Source organism: Suncus etruscus, chromosome 12 (genome assembly GCF_024139225.1).
Source record: "Suncus etruscus isolate mSunEtr1 chromosome 12, mSunEtr1.pri.cur, whole genome shotgun sequence".
Lineage (NCBI taxonomy): Eukaryota > Metazoa > Chordata > Mammalia > Eulipotyphla > Soricidae > Suncus > Suncus etruscus.
In genome coordinates, this window is record NC_064859.1 from 57,412,085 (window position 1) to 57,437,469 (window position 25,385).

Sequence of the window (25,385 nt, forward strand, 5' to 3'; positions counted from 1 at the left end):
AGTACTAAACACTGTGGGAGGAGGCAGAGCAGTGGTGCAAGCAGTAGGACGTTTGTCTTGCATGAACTAACCTAGAACAGACTGCAGGGTTTGATCCCCCAGTATTCTATATGGTCCCCCAAGCCAGGAGTAAGTTCTGAGTGCATAACCAGGAGTAAACCCTGAGCATCAGCAGGTGTGATCTAAAAACTAAGAATTAAAAAAAATAATAAAATAAAAAATAAACACTGTGGTCACTACAACATATATACTTCAAAGCACAAAACCAAGTTAAAATAGTCAATGTGGTGTTTCTAATGCACTTCCTCAAAATCATTAACATTTTTCCTATAAAAAATGGAAGATTTCATTTTTCTCTAAAATATATATATATATAAATAAGTCATTTCAATTAGTAGAACACATCAAAATTATTGATTTGATAATAAAAATCAATTACCACTTTCAAGTTTATATACAAAAGAAACGTTTTGGAGGGGGCAAAGAAATATGACAGGCAGCATATATGAGATGAATATGGCAGACCTCGGTCATATTCCTGGCACTTTATATTGATCCCCAATCATTGCAAGAGTAATTTCTGAGTGTAGAGTAAGACCTGAGTACTATTAGTATGACCAAAACCAAAAACTAGCAATCAAGCAAAAATGCCACCATATGTTCTATCAAGCTCTGTAAGTTAAGTGTTAGAACCAACCATCACGTGCAAAGCCAGTATTCCTATATAATTATTGTGTTCCATTTGTTCAAGCCATGTGTTCAATCTACAGAGCTAAAGTGCCTGCCTACAATTTTCAAAACCACAGGAGATAACAGATGACTCCAGCTTGTAGATCCCAGTGGTCTCTACTGAACTCTTTGGTATGGAAGTGTCATTATGAGTCCCTACCCAAATTTTGTAATTAAGGAACAAAATATTATTCTAAAATGTTGGGATTCTTGTTACTTAGAAATGAAAGCAAAGACTGAGAACAGTATAGTTCATACTCAAAGTAAATAACAATAATCTATTAGAATAACCACCTCGTTGAATATATTGGTATGTTTTGCATCAATGGTACTCTGGGGGTCTTAAATTCTTGAACAAAATAAATCTTGCACAGAACTCATTGTTAAAAATCCACTATTGATAATATATAACTTGCTATTGCATATGTAGTAAATCTTAAAGCCACCGAGTATATTTTGAGGGTTGGGGGCATTTGGACATATCTGACTGTGCTGAGGTCTATTTCAAGTTTTGTGTTGAGGGGTTGTGATAAGTGGTGATGATGGGGCTTTAGCAACGAGATTGAACAGGTCTAGGTCACATGTGCCTTACTCCTGTACTTTCTTTCCAAACCAATATAAGATATGTTAAACTGAGTTTTGAAGAAAATTTAAATTAATGCTCAAAGATCACTCCTAAGAGTGCTCACGTAACCATATCTAATACTGGGGATTGAAACCATGATGGGCCACATCCTTGAGCTCTTTCTTTCTTTCTTTCTTTCTTTCTTTCTTTCTTTCTTTCTTTCTTTCTTTCTTTCTTTCTTTCTTTCTTTCTTTCTTTCTTTCTTTCTTTCTTTCTTTCTTTCTTTCTTTCTTTCTTTCTTTCTTTCTTTCTTTCTTTCTTTCTTTCTTTCTTTCTTTCTTTCTTTCTTTCTTTCTTTCTTTCTTCCCTTCCTTCCTTCTTTCCTTCCTTCCTTCCTTCCTTCCTTCCTTCTTTCTTCCCTTCCTATCTTTCTTTTCTTCTTTCTTTCTTTCTTTCTTTCTTTCTTTCTTTCTTTCTTTCTTTCTTTCTTTCTTCTTTCTTTCTTTCTTCTTTCTTTCTTCTCTCTCCTTCTTTCTTTCTTTCTTCTTTCTTTCTTTCTTTCTTTCTTTCTTTCTATCTTTCTTTCTTTCTTTCTTTCTTTCTTTCTTTCTTTCTTTCTTTCTTTCTTTCTTTCTTTCTTTCTTTCTTTCTTTCTTTCTTTCTTTCTTTCTTTCTTCTCTCTCAGCATCCCTTATATCTTCATTTTAAACATAAAGACCACATATATTTAGTCCTGAGAATCAATGGCAATCATACTTCTGAGGAAAGAGTATGAGGAAAAGGAAAAGGTAATTAAATGTATCTCCAAATTAACAAGTCTCTCCAGACTTAGAGGTTTAGGAGGAACCAAAAGTTTCCCAATGATTGAAATGGTACTTCCTTCTTCATAAATATTCACAAGTCCTGTGCAAACCAAAACAAGAAAATGGAGAAGTGATATTGTCATGTTATCACTGTGTCCTTCTCAAACATCATTTTCTTTTTTTTTTTGCCTATTGCATAATTTATTTTTATCCATTATTTTTCCCACATTTTTCTTTATTTAAACATCTTGATTACATAAATGATTGTGATTAGGTTTCATTCATGTAAGGATCACCCCCTTCACCAGTGCAACATTCCCACCGCCAATGTCCCAAATCTCCCTCCATCCCACCCCACCCCCACCTGTACTCCAGACAGGCTTTCTAGTTCCCTCATTCATTCACATGAATATGGTAGTTCTCTGTGTAGTTATTTCTGTAGCTGCACTCACCACTCTTTGTGGTGAGCTTCATAAAGTGAGCTAGTGTTCCAGCCCTCCTCTCATTGTCTCTGAGGATTGTTGCAAAAATGACTTAAAAATGACTTTTATTTTTCTTAAAACCCATAGATGAGTGAGGCTATTCTGCGTCTCTCTCTCTCTCCCTCTGACTTATTTCACTCAGCATGATAGATTCCATGTACATCCATGTATAGGAAAATTTTATGACTTAATCTCTCCTGACGGCTGCATAATATTTCATTGTGTATATGTACCACAGTTTCTTTAGCCATTCATCTGTTGAAGGGCATCTTGGTTGTTTCCAGAGCCTGGCTATTGTGAATAGTGCTGCAATAAATATAGGTGTGAGGAAGGGGTTTTTGTATTGTGTTCTTGTGTTCTTAGGGTATATCCCTAGGAGTGGAAAAGCTGTGTCGAATGGGAGCTCAATTTCCAGATTTTGGAGGAATCTCCATATCGCTTTCCATAGAGGTTGGACTAGACTGCATTCTCACCAGCAGTGGGCAAGAGTTCCTTTCTCTCCACATCCCCGCCAGCACTGATAGTTCTCATTCTTTGTGATGTGTGCCAATCTCTGTGGTGTGAGGTGGTATCTCATCGTTGTTTTGATTTGCATCTCCCTGATGATTATTGACGAGGAGCATTTTTTCATGTGCCTTTTGGCCATTTGTATTTCTTTTTTTATCAAAGTGTCTGTTCATTTCTTCTCCCCATTTTTTATGGGATTAGATGTTTTTTTCTTGTAAAGTTCTGTCAGTGCCCTGTATATTTTGGATATTAGCCCCTTATCTGAAGGGTGTTGGGTAAATAGTTTCTCCCACTCTGTGGGTGACTCTTGTATCCTGGGCACTATTTCTTTTGAGGTGCAGAAGCTTCTCAGTTTAATTTATTCCCATCTGTTGATCTCTGCTTCCACTTGTTTGGCAAGTGCAGTTTCCTCCTTGAAGATGCCTTTAGTCTCAATATCATGGAGTGTCTTCCTGACTTTGCATTGTCTACTAATCTTTGAATTTCTCTCCCAAGCACTTCAGGAACATTCAGGCCCATCTTTCCCCTACGGTTCCCTCAAGTTCTCCTGATGAAAATTCCACTATACATATGAATATACTCAAATAATTAGCACCAACAATGACAGCTTACACTGCCATACATCATTACAACTTAGGAAGTTTCCTCTCATTTATTACTTCTTTTGAGATGTCCTACAAATAAAATGCCACATTTATAAATTTAAGTCAGCTAATTAGAAATGGTTATTTCAAATGACCTCAAATCTCTAAATGACATATAATGGTAATCTTACTAAACCATAACACAGAATTTGGAGGTGAAGTACTGGTAATGAGCATTCCAACATCATTCAAATCGTTCAAATGAGAGGGCTATGAATGCTCTAAATTCAGTAGTTGTAGACACCTTGGAATCTCTAGTCAAAATTATCTAAAATAATATTTATTCATTTAACACATATTTCTATTTGTATTTGAATCCAGTTAATTCCCTCCACCACTATCACTATACTTCACATCTTGCACTTCCTGGTGGAGTAAGGAAATTTCCCTGCAGGGCTGACTATGGATGATTGTAATGGACAACACCTGTAGCACATACCAGAGATTGAACATCTGAGAAAACTGACAGTTCTTTGATAAGGAGTTGTGTGGCTTCTTGCCCAACACCTGGAACAAAATATGGCATACAGTAAATTCTGAATTGCAACTTTTGCTGCACATTGAAATCACCTGGGGACTTTGTAGATTCAGGGATGCCTGAGCCCTCAGAGATTCTTGACTCAGTGGTCCTCAAACTATGGCCTGCAGGCCACATATTGTATTTGTATCTGTTTCGTTTCTTCATTGCAAAATAAAATATATGCAGTGTGCATAAGAATTCGTTCATAAATTTTGTTTTTACTATAGTCAAACCCTCCAATGGTCTGAGGGACAGTGAACTGGCCCCCTGTTTAAAAAGTTTGAGGACCCCTAGGTCTCTAGGATGTAATCTGGCATCGAAATTTATAAAAACTTCTCTGAGGATTTATTGTCCTGTGAAGTATAAGTACTGCTTCCCTAAAGCACAACTAGAGATCAGTAAATATTCCTAAATTTGTAGTTCAGTAGAAGGGTACCATTTTGCAGCTATGTTTTGTTTATTTCATTGTTGTTGTTTCTAGTTGTTAAAACTACTCTAGTTTTTGTTTTTCACTTTCCAGCTAAGATGACATATAATTATTTTAAAAGAAGAAAATAATAATGCTAAGAGTAATTTATTGGATCTCAATTCAATGCAGGCATTCTTTCTATACCCCATGTATAATAAAAAATATCAGATTAATCTTCTGGTGCCTGAGATTGGGATAACAACTTCTACTCCAAAAATCTTCTTCGTGGGGGGTCGGAGAGATAGCATGGAGGTAGGGTATTTGCCTTGCATGCAGAAGGATGGTGGTTTGATTCCCAGTATTCCAGATGGTCTCCCTAGACTGTCAGGAGTGATTTCTGAGCATAGAGCCAGGAGTAACCCCTGAGCGCTGCTGGGTGTGACACAAAAAAACAAACAAAATCCTCTTTGACTAGTTGTCATCTCAGTTATCTTGAGTCCTTTGCATCTTGAGGAACTCACTTATTCAACTTTTTTACAAATTACATGTCTAGCATTATCCCTTTATATGCATATGTGCATATAATCTCTTATAAAGTATATAGATGTAGTTATATGCAATTAGCAAAGGTGTACATACATTTTATAATGAACTTTTCAAAAAAGACCAAATGCATGTAGTCAGCAAAGATTTGGACAAAAATTTAAATCCAGGTCCACTATCTGTAGAATATGTCTTTTTAAGACTTTTTAAAAAAAAGAATTGTAATGAACTATCAGAATTAATACACTAATCTATAATCACTACAAGAAAATTTAGATTAATATATATAGCTCTTTCTTCTAAACATCAAAGTACTATAATAAAGCATTGTTTGATATCTGAATCTAACTTTATCTATTCACTTCCTTTTTCATTCCATGTGTCAGCCATTGTGTAAACTTTCCCTATACCTACACTCATTGGCCAAAGTCTTCTTAAATTCTGTTACTGAGGACTACTTATACTTTTTATTACATGTGATAGTTTGCTCATTTCTTTCTCAGACGTTTTCATTTAATAATAATAAAACCTTTCAATATCACGTTGTCTCTTTGCTAAGTATACCAAGGAGTTCTAAATGACATTCATCAGTGTGTGTAAGGAAAGGATACCCAGAAAAGATTTTGCCTCAAAATCCTGTATGATAGAAGACTTGGCCAGCAATATTCTCTGTAGTTCCTGAATCTAGGAGATCATGGAGTTATTTAATTTTTAGTAGAGAATGCTCATAAGTAGTGCTCAGGGAGCTCAGTAAAATTCCAAATATGCCTGGCCAATACAATACAGCCAGCTGCTGAATTCAAGGGTCCACATAAGCAGTTATGTTAGGGCTTAAGGCAATATGAATGATGCTGGTCACCCTGGTGATGTTTACAGGACAGGGGCTACATAATCACTGGTGAGATGCCTATGACTATGTGGTGTAGTGAGGTAAAAGAATCACAGTTGGTCACATGCAACTTATGTATCTTAAACCTTGTACTGTCATCTACTTAGCCCATGTATTTATTTTAATGCATTGCATAATTATATCATTCACAACATATTTATTCAATAACCCATCATGAATTACAAAGATATAATTATTGTAAAATAGTCATACCTTTGAGAGATGCTGATGAGACTTCTTGTGGTGGTTGCCTAATTATGTTTATTTTAGTTATTCTTATGTTTTAATACTATTATGGTTATATTTTTCAGGTAAAAATCATTTTATTGTGCTTTGTAAACAAAACTATAACCGTTATTAGTGGCTGGAAATTTACAAATTTGAAACAAAAATGGCCTATTTATTTCTATCCCTTTAGAGATAAAATAAAAGAAAATAATAACAAATGACTACAAAAAAATTAGATTCAGTCTTTAAAAGAGTCTAAAGTTTGTTTATAGTAAAAATTTTATATAGATGCACACCCAAAATTTTTTCTACTTTAACCTTATTTGTAGGGGCCAGGTGGTGGCGCTAGAAGTTAGGTGCCTACCTTGCCTGCGCTAGCCTTGGACGGACCACGGTTCGATCCCCCGGCGTCCCATATGGTCCCCCAAGCCAGGAGTAACTTCTGAGCGCATAGCCAGGAGTAACCCCTGAGCGTCACTGGGTGTGGCCCAAAAACAAAAAAAACAAAAACCTTATTTGTCTAATTGAAAGGCACTTATTTTACTCCAGATATCATCGTAGTGATGATGGGTGTAAACCTATAAGGTCAATAAACCGAAACTCTTTAGTTCAAGCACACTGTCATTCTCAAAGTTTATTTCAAAGTGTAACTAAAAGTTCTGACATTATCCTGGAAAAAAATTACAAACAGAGCTGAAGTCCATTTTCTACATCTGCTTTTTCATAACATAACAATTGAACAATACCAAGATATAAGAAACTCTGAAGGGATATTGTGAGTAAATAGTTATTTTGTAGTGAACAAAATGAATGCAGTCAATAAGAATTCAATAAACTGTGTATAAGAACAAGGGTTGATAAAATAAAATGGAATGTTTTCATTTAAAATAATACTTTATTTTTTCTGGAGAAATTGTTAATATTATTTAATAATATAAACAAAAATTAACCATTTTGCTTTGGGATCACACACACACATATATATAGATAGATATAGATATAGATATAGATATAGATATAGATATAGATATATCACATCAATAATTTTGTCCAAATTTCAACAGTATCCAGAATACTACTTGCAATCATAGCCATGTACAGCAAAGGCCAAGTGTAGAATACCAAACATGATTCCAGTTGTTTAGTTTTTTTTAATTTAAATGCATAAATATTAAAATACATATATGTATGCATTCACTGAAGTGAGGCAAAGCCTCAGTAAAGGTACTACACATCAGTGTACAAGACTATCTTTCTCTAATGATAGTAAATTTACAGAGAGTATTTTGTATGATAGCATCTGTGGACAATCTTTGTTCTCTAAAGAATAGTTTTTACAAGCTTAGAAAAGTGCATATTCTGGCCCGGAGAGATAGCACAGCGGCGTTTGCCTTGCAAGCAGCCGATCCAGGACCAAAAGGTGGTTGGTTCGAATCCCGGTGTCCCATATGGTCCCCCGTACCTGCCAGGAGCTATTTCTGAGCAGACAGCCAGGAGTAAGCCCTGAGCACTGCCGGGTGTGGCCCAAAAACCAAAAAAAAAAAAAAAAAAAAAAAAGAAAAGTGCATATTCTAAATTCCATTGTTAACCCAAAGCATATTTTGATGCCATTGATCAGTATTACTTAATATAAACACAAAATTGATATTATAATTTGCTTCCAAGTGTATTGTGTAAAGAAACAAAACTACTGAGTTAATAACTTAATCTTCAAAATATATAATTTGATAAAATACTGCAATCAAAATTATATTTCACTTACAACTAGCAAGAGAATAGATGAATTCATGTGTAGGTGTCCTCAAAGCCATTCTTCTGAGATTATGTAATATTATTGAACTTCAATTTCTGGACATGCATATCCTTAACTCACCCATATGGAGAGTTTTATATATTTTGTAAAGATGGTTTTGATGAAGCACATTTCATCTTCCTTTATCAGTTAAGAATGTTGCCATTGCAGGTCTTGAAGCAATTTTCAATTGCACATTGCTGTATGGGCACACTGAAAGCTGCTATCCAAATATTGAAACATAAAATAAAGGGTAATGCTTCAGAAAAATTCTTGAAGTAAGAAGACTTGCATGAGTCAGTTTTGATATTATCAGCTACATTGAAAGGGATCTTTGTAATTTATGCTCTAGTTGCCATATATGTATGTTCTGAGCATAATATAAACAGAAATATTACTGATTTTTCTTTCCTGAGCATTAGTATGAAAAACTATTTATTTATACTTTTGTACTTTTATGAACAACAAAACACACTGTGCAGTTTTACTCTTATCAAGACTTAGAAATAATATTATCAATAAGACCAGATAGTTTTCTACTGCTTGATGACCTCACATAAGAAATAAAATAAGTAAATCTGATACAGAAGTCTTTATTAATAATTATCTTTAATCCCATGTGTCAGATGGTGCTCTTTTACTATACTTCTAAGTGAAATTAAACAAAGTACTTATTTGACTATGTATCTTAAAACTAAATAAAATTAATGTCCTCCATTCATACACTTTTTTAGCAGTTTAAAAAGAACACTTTATTTTTATTATCCAATCTATAGCAAAGTACCAAAATCAAGACTCCTCATTTCAACTAAAATTTTATACCAATTGCCATGCAATAAGCAACAATTCTTACTCTCTATAAACAACCGACCAGTATGTCAAAGATTTCTTTGGATGATTAGAATGGATTTAATTGGATTCTAAATTTGTGCAATATATAGCAATTGCTTCAGTGAGACTTTTACTTTGAATGTTTATAAAATATATTATTAGATTAATTATTAATAAATATAACTTATTAATTTGCATTTATGAAAAAGTAGAGGAAACTTTGACACAGATAAAATGTTCTTTTAGTGACATAGATACCATAGGCAGAAAAAATAAATTTTCATTGCATTTTTGGTAAATTCAATGGAAGAGTATTTATTTTTTGTTTCTATTTTTAAGTAATAAAATATTGAGTTAACAATGATTTGCAAGAGTATAACATGATTACTAGATTTAGCAATACTGTGTTACCATAAATTCTTTACCACCAAAATGTCAATATCCCTTTCCTACGTTTATTGTTTCTGAGCAGGGCTATAGAGCGCTAATTAGTCTTTCAAGATTAGATGCTCCCAAGTGTCTGACATGTAACTAACAACTCATATGTGAATAGGAAAGAAAATCTTAAATAAAATGATTAAGTTGAGAAAACAAACTAAAAATAAATTCAACCAAAATGTTCTTACCTATATGGTTTATATTAGGAAAGAGGTAAAATATCCCAAGAAAAGAGGAGAAAATCATAAATGGAAATTTTAAAAAGAAACAAAATAAATGTTTGCCAAAGAGAAGCTCACTCCAGATAAAAATAAACAAAATTCTCTTTGCATTGATATACTCATCATTTTTCTACAGGGTACATTTGTGCAGTTAAAATTAGAGAGATTTAAAAAAAAAAAAGCAGTTTTCTACTATCACATTTGTGAGAGAGGAAAAGGGAATAAAGCCCTGTAGGTCAAGTTTCATGAAGAGAATGCCAAATGTCTTTGTGTCCAGTTATTTATGGTTTCAGATAATTGTACAGAAAATATCAAATTTGCATAGTGTGATTATTGCAGATTATTTATCTAGCAGTCAAAATGTTTCAGTGGTTCCTAGGATGACAGATTGACAAGTCCTTAAAACTTATTCATTTTATGAAATTTGCATGTAATTAGGCAATAATGAAGGGATGTTTGTGGACAGAAGATTATACTACAATATGCTGGAAGCAATTCAAATGCTTGACAAAGTGTTAACATTATCTTCAGATTCAACCAAGCCTTAAATGCTTGGCTCATGGATTGAGTAAAGAAGGTTTAGAAAATTATCAATGGAGTAAAATGATGTGTTTTTTTTTAACTGTGTGTGACTTCTTTTTTTGCTTTTTAAAACATATTCACTCACTACTTAACTGTTGTCTCATTTGCATTAGTCAGTCATATTCTAGAATTTGAACAACAGCAAGACTTAGGAAAACAATACTTTTCAGTGATAAGGGTGAGATTTTTTAGAAGCTTCCAATCTTATACTGGAATTGAAGCTCAGGACCTCACAAGATGATCTTGGAAAAATCATGCTTAATATATACTACATTGTGCAGAAATAATAATTACATTCTCAGCAATATTTTTTTTCAAGCACTGACAATGATTTTTAAAACCTGAATGTTTTAATCTATTGAGGTTTTCCTTTCAGTTAATAACAATCCTATTGTGCTGAGGGGTTGTGGGGGAGACACAAATTTCAATTCACAACTTTTTATAATCATGTAAATATTATTCATAAAGTAAAAAGCACAAAGCCAGATATAAAGTTCATCCTTAAAATATGATACCTATTATCTGTGGACTTCTTGCTGTAGAAATCCCACATCATTGCTTCTCTAAGGTTGAGATGGACATTATAAAATCTGCATTTGAAAGTTACACATTGTCTCTGATCTTCTTCACACGAAATGTCTTTTCAAGTAATTGATGTATATTATGTAAAATGCTTTCTTTCAAAACCAGACTACCTAAAGTATTGGGTTATTATAGTAATTTAAATCAATGAAAGTCTTAACAAAGGTTTATGGCAAGTTACAAAAGAAATGAAAGTTATTTTTTGACTACTATATTCATAGGTTATCACTTGATCTGAAAAGACATGTGCTTATTACTTTAGAGATTCTACCTGGGATTTTTTTAATAGTGCTTGTTGGGTAGTGGAAGTGGGATAATCAATTTGGCACCTCAAAGTAGTAAAGTAAATTTCAAAATGCCAATTTTCTTGAAAGCTACTCGAAAAGGAAAAGACATTCAGTGAACAATTATGAAAATTTCACTTTATTTCCATCTAAAAATTGACCTCATTGGCCACATAAACCAAGAACATTAAACTTCAGGATACTTCAGTGTTATCAATTTACAAATATAAATCAATTCAGTAAATGTAGAAAATTTATAGGCACTGCATCCAAATATTAAACTGAGTATCCTAATCAAAAACTTTGAAAAATTGTTTACTTTTTTTTCCAAATTTAAATAATACTACAAATATATTGTAATTAAAAACGTGTAGTTCTTATAATAAAGGTGGAGTCTCAGACCAATAGAATAGAATGAGAGCCAGAGATAAATTCTTCAGTATATGAACATTTCATCTTTATCAAAGTAGTTAAAAATATAAAGTATATCAAACAAGTATTTGCAGCAGATGTTTATGGGATAACTGTCTAGTCGCTCAGTTAAAAAATATCTCCAAGTCCAGATATTCACCATGCACAAAGTCAATTTAAAAAATTAAAGACCTCAATATCTGACTTGAATCCACAAATTAATTGTACAAAATGCAAGCAGAAACGTTTACAAAAGTGAATCTATAGGCACATTCAATGAATCAATCCACTGATTAATAAGCAGAAATAAATGTAAATAAATGAGACTATATCAAAGTAAGAATTTCCTGCATTTCAAAAGAGTTGATTACTGGACTAATATGACAACACACAGATTGGAGACCATATTTGCCCATATCCATCTCATAAAGGGATAATAATTAATAAATAAACCACTTATAAAACTTAATCACAAAGTCAACCCCATTAAAAAAAGAAGAGATCAAAGTAACAAATAATTTTTCAAAGCAGACTCACAGAGGACTAATAAGTACATAAACAAAATGCTCTTCTTCACTCATCATCAGGAAAAGCAAATCAAAACAATGCTATATAATCTCACACCAATGAGACTGATTGATATATATAATAAAAAGCAAAAATATTTAGTATTGTCATGGATATGGGCAAACAGAATCCTCACCCATTATCTGTAGGAATGTTAACTGATTCAATCTTTTCAGAAAATAATATGCACATTTTTAATAAAAAAACAACTGAAAATTGAGCTTCCATATGACCCAGCAATTCGATTTCTTACCATTAAACCAAAAGTCCAAAACCATTATTTCAAAACCGATATTTGTGCCCATATATTTATTGTAGAACTATTTGCTGTAAGCAAAATCTAAATAACCCAAGTGTTAAAGTACAGATTAATAGATAATCTGATAAAGATAAGCAAATAGATATGAATACTAATACAATATAAGAAAAATAAAATCATGCAATGTGTTGCTATGTGGATGGAACTAGATGGTATCATGATTCCTGGAGTCAGGACAGAATTAAAGGCTAATGATATCTCTCATATGTGGGGTATAAAAAAATCATCAAACAGTCATATGAACATTGAGTAAAAATAAAATATGATCAGACTTAAACACCAAACCCAAAGTCAACAACAACAGAATTGATAGTCAATTTTCAACAAGCTATACACAGAGGAGACCAGTTATACTAGGAGTCCAGGGGGTATAGGAGGGAGATGCTGGGAACAGGGTTGGAGGGAGGACAACACTGGTGGTGGGAATACCCCTGATTCAATGTCACTATGTACCCTAAATATTACTGTGAAAGAAACAATGATGATGAGAAGGTAGGTACATCAGTGTGGTGTTGGAACACTATGCTTTAAGCTCTATATTAACAATATAATAAATCTATTATATTATTATAACAGTATTATCAGTCCATCAAGTTACATCAAATCAAATTAAAATCCCTTAATATGTGATTAAAATATAACATAAAATGAAAACTACAAAACCATAGAAATAGAATTAATTTAAAAATAATTTTGGAATCAATAAAATGTTTCTCATATATAATAAATTCTGCAAAGAATGAGCTTAAATGTATATACATATAAATAAATCACTTCTAGAGGCTCTGAATCTTTTTCACTGAGCTGACAAAATTCAAGGTTGGTTAGTCATGCCGAACTAATAGCTATAAAAATTTGCTTCTCCTAATAACATAGGTTTAACATAATAAAATTCAAACTGGGTTGGAAGCCAGGCTTTACTTCCTATAGATACTTATCAGTGCACTTTCACTGGAGTCTCTACATCCTCCAGCATCCAACACAGGCAGTCATGTGTAAAGAAAGGAAAAGAAAATCTGAAGGATGGGATAAAATGATTGTTAAAGATGAAACTGTCTCAGGAGGATACAGAAATTTTACCAATTGTTTCCAAGGCCTGGAATACTGTCATTCCTAATGAGACTGGTAGAATAATCTAAGAACATGTTTCTAATAGTAAGTGGGCAAAGAAATTGTTTAGTATTGCTTTTATCACAATAATAATTAGGTACTACTAACTGTGATTGTGATATGCTATGTGATAGGCCAAAATTTGATAAGATTGCTTATTCTTTGAAGTAAAGATAGCTTTAGTTCATTTTTTCTTATTTTTGCTTAGCTCCAATCAGCATCAACAAAGATATTTTTATTAACATTATTAGGGATTAATACATTAAAATCTATTTATTTGGGACAGGAGTGTTAGCACAGCAGTAGGGTGTTTGCCTTACATACTGCCAACCTAGGACAGACCCGGATTCTATCTCTGGCATCACATATGGTCCCTCGAACCTACCAGAATCTATTTCTGAGAGCAGGTTCAGGAGTAACCCCTGAGCACCTCCAGCTATGGCTCCCCCCAAAATATCTATTTATTCCTTTTGTTTTGGGGGTATTACCAGACAGTACTCAGAGTTTACTCCTGGCTCAGGGTTTAGGGATCATTTCTGAGGGGCTCAGAGTACTATATATGTGATGTCTTGGATCCAACCTAAATCCTTGTGTTACTTCACTCACCCTTCGCACTGTTAATATGGTTTTCTGTGTCTTCTTTAAATTAATAATCAATGTCCTATCTATAATGATAAATTCATTTTTAAAAATCTTTAATTTCTTCAACAACAATGAAATTGTGAGACCCAAGTTTTAACAACCAAATTTAAAATGATACTGTTATGATAACAGGCTGGGATGGGGTGGGGAACTAGGATGGCCTCTGCAAATATTGGTGGAGGAAGACATTGGTGGTGGGACTGGTCTTGAAATAGTGTATGTATAAAGCGAAACTATGAATAGCTGTAAATCATGATGGTTTAAAATAAAAATGTTTTTAAAAATTAAGTTCTTGAAAAGAGAATAAAGTCTATTGATACTTCCCAGGTACTCTGGTCTGGACTGATACCACTGTGCCCTTTCCAGAAAGTGGGGGACAAATTTCCCTTTCTACATAAAATACAGCAGCCCAACATCATCCCAACACTGCTTGACAGGAAGGGCCCAGCCATGATTCGGCCTGGTAATTTAACCACATAATTTGGTTTAGCTCTATAAATGCTCTAATGTCAGCCCACCACTATTTGGGAAATTTGATGTAAAAGTTATCTCCATGATGAATGCAACCAGAGGCTCAACTAGCATGAACCACCATCCAGTAAATCCTTAGACACTGACTTTAATAACGCTTTGTAGAAATGTAACAAACATTGCGATTGACCAGTGTTGATCTAAGATTTGATCATTCTAACTGTATTTGTGTTCTACCGAGCAATATAAAGTAAATTTGTTTCTGCCTTTATGGACTCTGGCTGTGATAGTGGATGGGTGACTGGGGAAACTGGTGAAAAGATGGTCACACTGGTACTGGGATTGGTGTTTGAAACTTTAATGTCTGAAATGACTATTGTAAATAACTTGGTAAATCATAGTGTTATACAATGAAGAACTCTAACCTAGGCCCATCCCAGAATCTGTGCATAAAACAAGATGACCAATTACAGAAGACTGATTACAACAACAGTGATAGAACAGAACTGCTAGAACTGTAAAGAAAGATGCTATCCAGTTTCATCCTATGACTCGGGCAAATACTAAGATCTCTAGTTAGAGGCATGACTCTATCAGCCACAACTGAGCAGAAAGTTTTCTGGCACCAAAAAAATTCCTTGAGGTGTGAAAAGGAGTGAGTATGGAAGCTGTAGTTATTTCCATGACAGTATGTTTCAAGGGCAGAGAACCCTGTACCTTTTAGGCCAAGTGACTTCCCTTTCTAATTTCCCCAATATTTACTGTGCCTATGCAAAACGAAACAAAACTGCCACACCTACCCTCCTTCCATTTTACATTTCTTTCTTTCTTTTTTTTTTTTTTTTGGTGTCATGGTTATTGTTTGGTTGTTGTATTTGTTTGCTGTGGTGCTTTTCTGTAGCTGCTGGATTTGGTCTTTTATTTGATTTTGTTTCTTTTTGTGTTTTGTCTATTTGGTTGTTGTTGTTGTTGTTGACTTTTGTTTCTGTGTGTGTGTGTTTTGGTTTTTATTTTGCCTTTTTTTGTTATGATTTTCTTCATTTTTTTTCTTTTTTGTTTTAAATTGATATTTAAGACCTGTAGACAGACTCCTCCCAGCTTTTTTGTTTCTTGGTTTTGTTTTCTATATTTACATTTTTGATTTTTGGTTTTGGTTTTTTTCTTTTTTCATTTTCTTCTTTTAGTTTTTTTTTTTCAAACAGAACCAGATAATTTGAATCAGCTTGTTCTACCTCATAAATTGAAGGAAAAAAATGGATGGTATCAGAATCAAACAGTAGTATGAACAGTGAGTAGAAATAAAAAATGATCAGGCTTAAACACCAAACCTGAAGTCAACGAGAACAGAATTGATACCCAATCTTCAACGAGCTATACCTGGAGGGGACCAGATATACTAGCAGTCCAGGGGGAAAGGAGGGAGACGCTAGGAACAGAGTTGGAGGGAGGACAACACTGGTGATGGGAATAGCCCAGATTCAATGTTACTATGTACTTTAAATATTACCGTGAAAGACTTGTAATTCACGTTGTCACAATAAAAATTATTTAAAAAACCATGGTGTTATAATAAAATTATTTTTTAAAAAGTTTCAGTTATTCCTTTTCCTTTCTCTCTTAATCTCTACTTGTAAGTTTATATCATTAGAGTAATGAAGATTTCCTTTGGGGTCAGTGCAAAAGAACAATGGTTAGGGTACATGTCTTGCAGGGCTGAAGAAGCTAGTTTTATCCATGGAATCGCATATGGTCACATGAGCTCACCAGGAGCAATTTCTGGAGGACAGAGCCAAAAATAACTACTAAGCACCAAAACAATTAAAGAAACAAAAAAGATGGCCTTTATATGACATTCCAAGAACATGGGTTTTGCTTAAGAGGTTATAAGGCTGGTCTGTGAGATTAAGACATTGATATTAAGATACATTAAAAAATAATAGTTTTCTGGGCCAGAGTGGTGACATCGGCAGTAGGACATTTGTTTGCCTTGCATGCACTAACCTAGGATGGACCACATATAGTCCCCCAAGCCAGGAGCAATTTTTGAGAGTATTGCCAAAAATAACCCCTTAGCGTCACCTGGTGTGACCCAAAAAACAAACAAACAAACAAACAAAAGTTTTCTGAGCCACACCTCAAATGCCAAACTGGAAATACAGACTAGGAAAGTTAACTAGGAAAGTTAAATGGAATAAAATCTGAATTCAAATTTAGTCGCATGAAATAACTATTGTAACAAATAGGGGGGCACTTTTTAGGAAGAGATGATTCAACTATATGTGAATTAGAAGCTTTTAGGTTGTTTACTTGTATAGTCAATCATAATATTCTCAAACAAATAAAGCAAAAATTAATATCCTGGTAGAAGTGCTGTGTTGAGACAAAATTAGCATGCTATGAATTTCTGAAAATAAAAGTGTTAATATAAAAATGATAAGAGATATCATACCTCTCAGGTAGATTATACAATAGCTTGGAACTTACTATAAAGAAGTAAAAATAAACAAGAAAAATCATACCAAAGAAAACATAATAACCTGCTCAAAAATATATGCTATTATAACATCTGTTAAAATGCTACATGTGATATATCTAAAAGCTTATCAACATTAAAATAAACTAAAATCTTATTAGAAAAATAATTAAGCTTTTGATGTAAAAATAATTTTGATGTAAAAATAATTAAGCTTTTGATGTAAAGGAGCAAGATTAAATATTTTAGGCTCTGATGCCATAGTTCATGGGAAAGGAGTTTTAAACTATATATAAAGAAATAGCAATGAGTATTTATTTATTTATTTATTTTTGTTTTTTTCGGTCACACCTGGCAGCACTCAGGAGTTCCTTCTGGCTCTACACTCAGAAATTGCTCCTGGCAGGCTCGGGGGACCATATAGGATGCTGGTATTCGAACCACAGTCCTTCTGCATGCAAGGCAAGCGCTTTTACCTCCATGCTATCTCTCCAACCCCTGATTATTTTTTTAAGGTACTAAAAAATACTACAGATTCTTGGGCTTACACATTAATTTCTTTTCCACACTCTAGAAGCCCAAGACAAAGATGTTAGCAAGCGTGCTTTCTTCATGGTCTCCTGTCCTATAAATGGTTACCTTGTGTGTTCACATGACAGTTACTGAGTAACTAGTAATTATTTTCTTTTCTAAGCATGAGACCAATCATTTTGGACAGAGACCACACCCCTAAAATTTAATATAACCTTTTATTTCTCTAACAGAGTAGTTATTTCTAAATAAAATCACATAAGAGGTAGAGATATTAGTAAAACACAGTCAACAACAATTACATTGCAGTTAAATAATTTTACTTAAAAGACATAGAGGTCCAGATTTTGTCCATATCAACACTGGTTTGGTGATTTCTGAACTAGAACTGCAGAAAATATTGCTTCAAATATGAGTAAAGATGTAAAATTATCAAGTATGTTGTGGTATAGCGCCACAACTAAATCGCAGTTATAAAAATACATGTTCATGTTTGGAAATATATATGTGCATGGAAAGCCATCATTAATAACACTGTAAACTATAAAATTATGAATTAGTAACTACATAAATGTCTCAGGGTGGGATAGGTACTTGTGTCACACATGACCTATCTGAGTTTGATCACTGGCACCACATACAGCCTCCAAGTCCACTAGGAGTGATCCCACTGAGCACAGAGCCAAGAGTAATATTTTTGCACTGCTTAATGTGACTCAAAACCAAAACCTGAGAACAATAAAAAAAATAATGTTTGGGCCTTGCATGCAATTAACCCAGATTTAATCCTAGGCAACCTGTCCCTGAGCTGGCTAGGAGTGATTCCTGAGCATCATCTAGTTGTGGCCCAAAATCTAAATAAGCTCCCTACAAAAAATATGTTTACTATCTGGTTTGGTAATGACTTTTTATTTTCATCATATTATTATTTAATTTATTGATTGATTGGTTTTTGGACCACATCCGGTGGTGCTCAGGGCTTACTCCTGGGTCTGCACTCAGAAATATCCCCTGATAGGCTGGAGGACAATATGGGATGCCAGAAATTGACCTTCCTGGGTCAGCTGCATGCAAGACAAAAGCCCTACAGCTGTGCTATCTCTCCGGCCCCTCATCATGTTATTATTAATGCTGATCTACTGCTAGCTGAAAGCAAGAGTGGGAAATAAACACTGAAAATAAAAACAAACATTTTGAGCAAGAGAGATAGAAGAGATGATAAGGAGCTTTTGCTCTGCACATAACCAAACAGGGTTTAATTTCCAATCTCAAATATAGTTCCAAGAGCCACTCCAGAAATAAAATCTGAGAATCTATTATGGGGCCCAAACACTGCTCTCTCAAAACACAAAAGCAAAAATGTCTTTTGTACTTCCTGAAAAACTATCATTGCTAATTCTCTTTAATCACTCTGATTTTATTTTTTCAAGGCAAAGTTACAATACATTGTCAATACCCATCATTTCACAGATTAGAAATATCTTGTCTAAGACTTTCAGACCCACGGTTCATCAAGACACTAAAGATTCAACTATATCCAGTTTATTTTCTTTATGTTGTATTTTTTGCATTAGAATTAGAAAAGCACATTTAAGAGATTTGATCCTTTTGAATATACTAACATAACACATATCAGATAAGCATCTAATGTAGCAAATATAGTACAAAAGTCTTGCTTTGACAGCTAGTAGATTGAATTATATGAAACTGGCCTTATTATAAATCAAAATAATTAAATATGAGCAATTTGTGTGAATCAACTTAATATTCACCTCAGAATAAAGGTAGAGGTTGGTTCTGGTCTTGGATGCCACTCAGGAGAGACCAATTCATGAAAGCTGTTCCAAGGTACACACCAAGGTCAGCCACAGCTTGGAGAGCCTGTTCAAGCCAAACAACCTACAAAGATTTCCATTTACAGTATAGCAGCAGAAGAGGGTCTTCAATAGTATTTATACATGTTTTGCCAGCAGTGTGCTTCATTTTGGGGTGCAAAATATAAATAGGCTGAAAAATATTTGTTTATTAGTTTAGGAAATTTGGATTTTGTATAAAATACCAAATTTAACTGCCCCAGAGACTGAATGTCTTTATGCATTCACTTGACTGTGAACGGAGTTTAGGGAATAGCAGTGCCAGCTTCCTCTATGGCTCTGACTCTCCAGTGAATTTGAACTCTTAGCGGAAAAGACCACTTCTCACTATGAAGGAGCTCACTGGTCTCAAGATGATTTGGTTCTTAGCCTGTGGATGAGAGGTGAGATGCAGTGTCATTGATCTCAAATCACCACATGTCAATCATTGGAGAGTCCAGAAATATATTCGAGTGCAAAGTACATCAGAATCTACCAAAATCTACAGCAAAATCTATTAACCAAAGAAACTATTAACTAGGATTCATGATGAGAAACCATGGTAGACTTCATCTAAATACTGGGCCTGTGTCTAAGTGTTGAAAAACCAATTGGTCTAATCTTTGGAGTGTGTTAGAACTCATCTTCCTATAACTACCCTGTACACATATACTACCAGGTGCTAGAGTGAAAGCATATTATTCAAAGATTATTATATTATCCTCATGTCTTTAACTTGAGAAAAGAAATATCACCAACCTAAGAATATACAAAGTCACTGTAAGCACTGTAAACAGTTCTCAAATATATATTTTACCATGTTTGTGCCTCAAGTCCCATCGTTTTTGCTTGTGATTAATAAGCTATTATCTATTATATTCTATTGTATATGAGTTATCACAGAAGGTAGTTAAATAAAATGGCAGATGACTCCTATATGTTAACTCCAGATTCCCAAGTCAATTTCTCCATAGAGACTAAGCACTTAGTGTAGCTGCTACCAAGGAAAACCTAGTCTTCATAAGACTGTTTAGTTTGATTTAAATTTAATACTTTAAAACTAAAGAATATTAAAATTTTTAATTTGTGGTCATGAGAAATTAGTGTTTACCTTGCACATGTCTGGCTCTGGACTGAGATGTGATACCTTGCATTGCATGTGATGCTTTATTTTTTTTCCCACCCCTGCATATGGTATTTTAGACATGACTAAGTGTAATCCTTGAGCTCAAAGACTGAAGTAAACCTTAAGTAATAATTATAACCAAATATCCTCTCATTTAATAAGTGATACTTTTATACAATTACAATTTGACTAAGATACTTTTTAAAAAAAATTTTAACAAATTATCTGCATATTACATTCACCCTTGATACTCATTAGAACTTAATGCTCCATGTCAGCATCCATTACGTGTAAAGGTATGAGTGATAGGAGTCTTATCTGTTACCACTCTTTCTATAAGTTGACATCCTCTAATATTTATAATTTAATTCAATTAATAATTTAATTAAATGCTTGCATTAAATTAGATACACTGAACTCTTGGCTCTCAAAGTATAAATGTATCTCTTATGAGTAACAAGGTTATTTTTAATTTTTATTTTATTAAAAATGTTTAGGGTTCTAGGCTGTCAAATTTAAACAATTTGTGAAAACTTTTTTTTATTCTTTTTTCAAATTCCCTAGACATAAAACTTGAGTACATCTTGTGAAGTAATTCTTGGAGAGAGGTGGAAAGAAATTACTTCAGGTCTATATCATCAATAGTAGTTCCCAAATCTATAACTCGCCAGAGACCCTTTATATATTTGAGTTATAAAACCAACTAACAAACCAATCACTTCCCATACTTTCATTTTAGATCACTTAACCATGAATGCTGGCTCCAAATAAACCTTATGTAGTGAACTGTGTCTCAGTACAAATTTCCTGAATGTATCAATGTTCCTTCTTTGGTAAAGATGTATTAGTTAAATGCATCTAGATCATCGACCCTGGAAAGTCCAGCTGGTTTCTAAATTAAATAGAATATTCTTTTTAATAAAAGACAGAATAGGAGCCTGAGAGATAGCATGGAAGTAAGGCGTTTGCCCTGAAAGCCGAAGGTCTGTGGTTAGAATCCCGGCATCCCATATGGCCCCTGATCCTGCCAGGAGCGATTTCTGAGCATAGAGTCAGGAGTAACCCCTGAACGCTGCCAGGTGTGACCCTAAACCAGAAATAAATAAATAAATAAAATAAACAAAATAAACAAAAGACAATAAATGAGAACACAGAGACTGGTGTACAAAACAAGGATGCCCTGCATTATTCAGTCAATAGAGACGAGGAGAGGCAATAAAGAATTCTCTACCGAGACTCTAGGGGGAGTGTGATGCAGCCAAGAGGTTGATTTCAGATGTCTCCAGAACTATGCAAAAATGCTTTTTCTGAAGCTAGGAACTACCCAGATTGTGACAATTTGCTAGAGCGGCTCTAGGAAAATTATATTCCCTTCAAAGACTGACTCTGTCAAATACATTTTGGTGATCAACTTTCTTTAATAAGTATATTCCAAATAAGAATAAACCTAGAATGATTAACGGGGTAATATAGGAGCATGTATTCAATAAACAGAGCACTCATGTCTGTTTAATTCATTGAATCAATCTATAATGATTCAACAAATATTTATTGAGTGTGTGTTCTGTGCAGAGACTGTCATAGTGCTAGAGATGATTCTGTTCCCTTGATCTTTTAAATTCTAATCTTACTAGATCTCTTTTATGAGATCAGGGTCTATGTATAAATAAGCTAATAAACAAGAGGCAACTGTTAACCCCAATTCAATTAGGTATAAAAATGCTCTCCAAGAAAAAAAATCACATACAAAATAAAAATCCAAAATCAAATTGATTTTTGGGCCAGTGTAAAGCTTAGTTAAGGACAGTGAGCAGCTTAGGAAAGGAGAATCAAGAAAAATAAAAACAAAAAAGGAGATTCTTTCACTAAGAGAAATTCTCAAATGATACGTTATATTAACAAATTCTTTTCATGAAACTATTTGGAATATCTAGTGATATCCCCCAAGTTTTTGTTGCTGATAAACTTTTCTCTATAGTACAATGTCAAATTGATAACATTAAAAATAATGAAACTCCAGTTTGTAAAGAAAAGTGGAAATAGTTAAGTACACATAAGCAGAAGTGAGAGCATCCAAAGTGGGCAAAAGAATAAACAGTGTTTCCAAAAATTTTCAGTTGTCTTTCCTATCTGATCATTTAGAAATAATTCTAGTCTATTATGTGAAGTTCTCTCCACATAAATACTCCACTATAACCTCTCAAAATTAATTTCAAAGGGGTATAGTTAAGAGTGTAATTAAAAAACAGGTACAGATGACAAAACTAACCCTCAAACAAATCTCTCGTTCTTCTCCTAGCACAGCTGGGTTAAATTTGGGTGAAAATGGTTAAAAAATCTTTAATAAATGTAGACCACAGAGCTGTAGAGATCTGAAATCTAGGGCATGGTAAGTAGATATTTTTATATGCAAAAAATAAAACACAAAGGCTGTAATAGTGTAGGCTATAAATCCTGAAAGAATGTGGATGATCATTGCTGATGATCTAAGAAATCTAAGAATTAAAAGCACCTTTTAACATCCTTTTGTGTGTGTGTGTGGGGGGGGGTGTTGTATACATAGATTTATGTCAGATGTTCAAATGAATTAATTGGTTTATTAGCAATTTAAAAATATACCTTAACTAAAATGAAATTAAAAATAAAATAGGTTTTAAAAAATGGCCAAGTTAATACTACTTTGGGTAGCGAATCTGCCTTGCACACGGATGACCTGGAATTCAAACCCCAACCCTGTATGGTCTCCTGAGCTTCATTAGAATGAACCCTGAGCACAGAGCCAGGGGTAAGCCCTGAATACCAACTTATGCACTCCTCCTTCCAAAATAATAAAAAATAATAATAAATGTTCCAGGAAAGAATTTGCAAAAGTAGAAGTAGTAAGTCAAACAGTATGTAAAATTTAATGCCAAATAAATAATTGTCTTTCTTAATGGTAAAACAATATGTACCACTGTATGCACAGCATATGAAAGTTCTTAAGTTTCTAAACAAATACTTTACCCCCAATCTAGATGAAATTCTAATATAGTTCTGTGAAGGAGCCAAATCCCTGATGGTATTGTAACTTCACATCTTGAGGCAAAATAACTAAACTCTGTAAGACACTATCCATTGCATTTATGGATATTTGTCCACATCATTAGCATCTACTGTGAGCTATTGAAGGAAGGTGTCATTTCCCTTGACCTTGCTTTAGAAGACATCCAACAGAGATCTGGCATGTGTGGTGCTTGAGAAAAGTTATTTGATGTTGATGATAATGATAAATGGCATTTTAATTTACTGAGAGAACAAATCAAGTTTCAGAAATCTTAGAGTCTCATTTAAAATAATACTCTACTACAAAGGCCTACTCCATGCTATCCTTTTCATGCGCAGTTAATATAAATACTTTTAATACAATGGCTGTGTTTAAATAGTGTGTTATATATTTTCATAACCCTTAACTGGCTCCTTTTGAAGGAACACAGATTTGTGTTTGGTAAAACATTTAATCCTCTATTTCCTTTTGTACTTTCTTCAAAATGATGTATATTAATAAAATCCAAACTGCCTGTTAAAAAAAGTGAATAGTATTCTTCAAGTGTATAATCTTTATTTCTCAAGAAACTAAACACCACAGACATTCGTGAGAGATAGTTTTTGACACATAAAGAAATTAGTTGGAGCTCTGAGTGAAATGTATTAGATCCTGATAACTCATATAATCATGAAACTATTTTCACAGAAACCTTGTGGATCAAATCTTAACTACAAAGAGTAGTTTTGCATTTAGAGCTCTCCTTTCTGCAAGTTTGCTTCTCAAAGGAAATGCCAGCTATATAACCATAATCACTGAATATGTATAAAATACTTAGTGAAGAGCAACTAAAACTGAGAGGAAATAAAATTACAGTACTTGAATATATACAAATACAAGGTGATGGGATATGCAATACATGTATTTGTATATATGAGCATCTGTATTTTAGCTTAAGATGCTCCATAAGAAATAAAATAAGAATAAATTAATTTAGTTCAGAAGCAAATCAACCTTTCTCAAACCAGACTTATACAATAAGAATCTTTGCAATTTTGGGCTGGTCAGTATATATTTTTTTATATGTCTTCTTCAAAAAACAGAAACTACACTAGAAATAAGTTAAATGTGACTCAGAATATCTCTGAGAGAAATGGGAAAAAGAGAGAAGTCAGTAAGAGCTATCTGTTAGTGAAAAATCTTGATGGGAAAGAGCACAGGAAGGAAGAAAATGTAACATTCGTAGGGAAGAAAAATGTTAAGTAAATGCCATTGATTCTGGTATAATGTACAATACAATTAAGGTTTTAATTTTTAAAAGCATGCTTTAAGATTTTAAGTTTTTAAGTATATTTTAAAGAGAAAAATCTATATTCATGGGGACAATAAAAATCTTAAATTCCATGGGGGTATCCTTAAAGATTATGTCAGAATTAAGGTGGGAAGAATCAACATTTCAAGTAAAATAGAAGCACTCTGTGAATCATTAGTTTTATGAGTTTTAATCCTCATGCTTGCTTGTTTTTCTTAAATAAAATTGAATGACTTGTGAAACATGCATACTTCATGTAATGTTTCTGATCATGAAGTATCAGGCTAGAAATGTGAATTTAATGATCAAACATATGCTTTCCATGTGTGAGGTCTTGAATTCAATCCCCCTCACTGCTTATACCATCATCATACTGGATATGACTCCCCACTCACAGTATTACAGAACATCTACATCAAGAATAATTGTGATCCTAGGGAACATCTGTGGGTATATGAAAATGATCATCTATCTTGCATTTATTTAAAATATATGATTC